The sequence below is a fragment of the Alosa alosa genome, chromosome 14 (assembly GCF_017589495.1).
Source record: "Alosa alosa isolate M-15738 ecotype Scorff River chromosome 14, AALO_Geno_1.1, whole genome shotgun sequence".
NCBI lineage: Eukaryota > Metazoa > Chordata > Actinopteri > Clupeiformes > Clupeidae > Alosa > Alosa alosa.
The window spans coordinates 19,743,071-19,748,073 of NC_063202.1; the positions used below are offsets into that span (position 1 = coordinate 19,743,071).

A 5,003-nucleotide genomic window follows, 5' to 3' on the forward strand; every position below is an offset into this window, starting at 1 on the left:
GAGAGAGTCTGGCACATCCATGGAACTATAATGGAATCAAAGTCTTCACATAACTACAGTCAGGAAAAAAAAGGATTTGTTGTACAACCATCATGAGCAAAATGTATAATATTTAGCTGAATACATGAGAAAAAGCAACTGTGCATGAAAGTGACATCATATCCCAAAATATTTTTTCCTGTGAGAGAAACAGCTCTTCTTTTTAATGAAATGCCTCAATGTTAATTAAATTTATGCATTTTAGACTCTTTTGAACCTCCAGAAATTCTTACTTTGCAACAGATACAAGCTTGCCCTCTTGGCGATTTGAAATTACTGTTGGTAGCAGTCATTGGGCAAATTAAAAATTAAACAGGAGAGGAGACACAGTTTAATTAACACCCTTTGTGTACCTTTGTCAACGCCTCCAGAATGCACTCTTTTTAGTGGGACTTAAAGTATACCCTCCCATTTGTATTAAGGTATACACTCCATAGTCGTTCAGACAATGTAGATAAATTGCATAAACTCTCTCTGTCCTTTCACTAGGCATTTTCTGTGACTCGACTTCAAATGGACTGCCAATCTTACACTCTATTGCGTAAATCCCCTGCACTGGGTTTTATTGTGAAAGAGTGGGCCTGAAGGTTAGAGACAGACATCCATTTAGCCCATATTCTATGCAAAGGCGGTAAGAATACCCCAGAGGAGGCCAGCCACGCGCCGGAGCTCCGAGCATTCCACCGACCTCCTCTCCGAAGCCGCTCTTTCATCAGAGAGTGATGGAGACCGCCAGAGGCAGAGTCCCGCGATGCCACTAACTGACCAGCCGTCAGAAATCCCAGCAGCCCCGGCGGCGGTGGCAGGAGCGGTGGTGGTAGCGGCGGCAGTGCTACATGTGTATCTCCAGCTGTGATGGATCGCTCTGGCATGTAACCACATGGGTGTCAGCAGAGGAATCCAAAGCAGTAGTGACGTGCTACAAATGAAGCAGGAGGAGGGGACCAATACCCCAGGGCTGGCCTGGCCTGTTTGGGTTGCACTGCTGTTGAGGGAATATTAAGAGAGAAGGAAACAGAAATCAGGATGGAGAGAGGGAGGGAGGTAGAACCCACGTCAAGCACAGCCAAACATTCCTCTGGTGTTAGTTTGTGTGCTGTTTTAGTCATGATGATGTATTATTAATCCCATTCGGTAATGAATGCTTTAATTTTCTCTTTGGCAGGCAGAAAGTGGGGAACGTAAACACAAGGCAGCCGAATATGGAGGAAAAACTGAGCGCTGTGTTGACATGCATGAGACGTGTTTTGAAATAACACTTTATATACTAAGTACTGGGGGAAAAGCAGTGGTGCTTTACAGAATTGGGGGGCCTATGCAATCAACAGCTTAGCTTATGCTTAGACATCAGGGGAAATGTGTTTGTTGCTCTCCAAATCCAGAGCCAATTTTGCCCTCAGTCCTCCCAGTGATGGCATTAGTCATGGAGAGAGAGTACAATTCAACATAAATCTCATTCGACATACATATATATTTCTATATGTGAGGTTGACCTTTGTTCTCCTTTAGTGTTCTCGTAAGCCCAAGGCAATTTTTAAGATACACCAAAAATATATAGGTCTATGTGTTCTGTTTTCACCCAGGGAGAAGATACTCCCTCCACAAGTGGCTTTGTGGAGGCCTCTCTTATTCTGTTTGTGAAATGACATATTAAGTGTGTGTGTGTGTGTGTGTGTTTTCATGTGTGTATGCATTTCTGTGTGTCTGTATGTGAGAGAGATAGATAAGATATAGATAAGATGAGATGTTTATTATGCTGTTATCACACACAGTGTAAGAGTTATTGTGTTGCTGGGAGTTTAGTCTGGGATTTGAGACTAGAGGAGGTCAAAGGGCTGGAATACGACAAGAATAAACAACCTTGGCCTGTGCTCTCTGATCACTCCGCAAATAAAAAATGACCACGTTTACACACCGTCTGACCCTGTAGTCATTTGTTTTCAGTTAGCAGTTCACAGTAATGTCTACCAACTGTCTCTCAGTCTCAAAGAAGCAAGATTGAGACATTTAGGTCTACACACTGGGGCATATGCTCTATGACATTAAACATACATTGAGAGAACCACAATCAGATGCATTATCTACACAATTCCATATTGAAGATAAAAAAATCAAACCTTATAAAAAGCGCTCATAATGTGCTTTCACTTGCCCAGTACAATTACAATGCATCAGTAAGTATATATACTCTTTTGATCCCGTGAGGGAAATTTGGTCTCTGCATTTATCCCAATCCGTGAATTAGTGAAACACACTTAGCACACACTAGTCCCGGCGCAGTGAGCTGCCTGCAACAACAGTGGCGCTCGGGGAGCAGTGAGGGGTTAGGTGCCTTGTTCAAGGGCACTTCAGCCATGCCTACTGGTTACAAGTCCGAAGCGCTAACCAGTAGGCCACGGCTGCCCCTAAAAGGGAGCAAATAACTGAAATACTACAGAGTGCACTGTAGGCCAACCTTACCGGTAATTATGTGATATCTTGGCCCAAACACTAACTACGCCTAAAGCTTCAATTTCCAAACTTCACACAATAGTTGATGAAAAAGCAATTGAAGAGTTTTTGTATAACTATTTATGCTAGCCTCTGTTATGCTTATGTCATCTAACACTAGAATCTGACTCACTCTTACACAAATACCTCTGGCAAATGGATATGGATATGTCCTGAATATGTTCTCTTTTTTAATCGGATGGCCAAGTAAATTTGAGCACAACATTAAGGACAGCCGCCAGTCATGGTTAATATTTTTAAACTACTTAATGTAGAATCTGCTGTGATTAAATATCCTCCTACTGTGAGAGGATCTTCATAAATTCCTTCAGTATTTTCATTATTTTTTTTTTTGGCCTGCTAGTGAGTTTTTGAGATGGGAATCCAAGCATCTGCATCTATGTATTCGGTTTTAGACTCCATCAAGGATGTCTGTGCAATCGAAAGACAATGTTTTGTTTGATAATCAACAAAAAACATGCAGATTTATTTTCCTCCATGCAGAAGTGCGCATGGCTTATAGGGAGGCTGGCCCTCATGCTGAGCTTATTACACAGAAAGCTTCTTTTCCCTTTCCCTGACGATAGATTGGAGACCTCTTTTCACACATGAGTGCATTGCTAATTTAAGGGTGCTAATTGATGTGAAAGAAGAGAAATGCTTTCCTGAACATTTGCTTTTCTGCAGAGAGGGAAATAAAACAACGCTCTGCTCCATATTGTTGAGATTTCACACAGAGCCATTCTTCAGTCAGATGTTTTTGAGTCTGCATCTCTCTCTCTCTCTCTCTCTCTCTCTCGCTCCCTCTTTTTTCTAACATGCACACACAGAGACACACAGACAGCCAGCGAGAGAGAGAGAGAGAGAGAGGAGTGTCTCTGAAACCTGTAAGGCACAGATGTGCAGCAGGCATTGATCATGTTGCCTAAAATAGCTGTACACATGTGAACATGTCATGGAAATGATCTCCTAAAGTAATCTAATGATGAACATGCATCTATGATCCCATCCTAGTGGAATGCTCAATTCAGACTGCTTCAGTGAGGCATTTGTAAGTGAACAACAAACCACTATATTACAGTATATATCTGGCAAAAGCATGTGGAGTTGTAAATATTATACAGTTTACTATAGAGCATTACCCTATATAATTACTATTACTAATACTATTGCTTATGTTTACAGAAACTAGACTTTGTAATCATTTGGAGTAAGTAAGTAAGTAAATAAGTAAGTAAGTATTTATTTACAGAGTGCAACACAAAGCATTCCACATACAAGACATTGAGACAAAACAGTAAAAAATGTAAAAAATAAAATAAAATAAAAGAATGAATAGACGATCAGCATCTCACTGATCATGGATTGGAGTGTTTGAAAGGAGAAAAGCAAGTGAATATCTGTGTAGTTACAGTGTAATAGCAGGGAATCATCATGCTAGGCAGAAAACCAGCAATAATAGCAAGCAGTGCAGACAGCCTTTGTGTGGTTACAAAGAATTGTGCACAAAAGCCATAGAAATAATTTCACCACTCTCACATTGGCTATGAACATGGTTCCTGAATAAAGAACACATTTTAATCTGCCTTATTTTTTGGGTTCCTCGTAGGCCCAGGACTAGATGGACAAGTGTTGGCATCATATCTGTCTTTACTCAGCATGGAGTCCTTAAAGAAATATTTCAGACCGTCCAGAGCTTGACAAAAGTTCTCAAATCACCAGTGTCAGTAGATGGATGCACCAGGCGTTCAGGGAAGGGCCTCGAAACAGGCTTTCCGCCTCGGTGCCTTTTTAGAGAGGTTTAGAGGAATTATCTTGTTGGGCAGCATAAGGCACTTTGTGGGTTTATGTGACATTGATCATATTAGCTTAGCCACGGAGTGGATTACTGGGAGTGTGCGCAAGCAGATGCCACTAACAGGAGATGTCTGTGGCCTCAGACCCCACGCTCGGCTGGCACCAACAGGTCAAACAGCATGACAGATGGGGATGCTGATTATTTATTTAGAACTCACTCTTTGTCTATGTCAGAAGTGTGTTTTAAGGCTGTTTGTAAATATGTGTGTGTGTATGTTTGTGTGTGTGTGTGTGTGTGTGAGAGAGAGAGAGAGAGAGAGAGAGAGAGAGAAAGAGAGAACATTATCTAATTATTAGTATCATATGGTTGAAGAGGTTTTTCGAGTTGTTTTAATAAAATCAACATCACTGTATACTGTGTATAATCCCACAGTGATTTCATTTGCATTGTTTGCTACTCGGGGTTCTAAAAACCTCAATAATTAGGTAACTGCTGGTCAGAGTCCATTGGCTCTATTTTTAGGGATGACACTTACATAGTCCAGTCACCAGTCACCATTCATCTGGATCTAGGGATACTAGATACAGGTTCATCTGTTATCACCAAGGCCTTGGTGTGTGTGTGTGTGTGTGTGTGTGTGTGTGTGTGTGTGTGTGTGTGTGTGTGTGTGTGTGTC

At 41.4% G+C, this 5,003-nt stretch overlaps 1 long non-coding RNA gene across 1 annotated transcript in view; it reads left to right on the forward strand.

The window, feature by feature from the left end:
• LOC125307373 overlaps positions 1–1,930 on the forward strand; it is an 11,346-nt gene extending 9,416 nt beyond the window's left edge. Inside the window, exon 3 of the long non-coding RNA XR_007195692.1 lies at positions 1,205–1,930. This is a non-coding gene — a long non-coding RNA (uncharacterized LOC125307373). The remainder of the gene's footprint in view (positions 1–1,204) is intronic.
• The last annotated feature ends 3,073 nt before the right edge of the window (positions 1,931–5,003 follow it).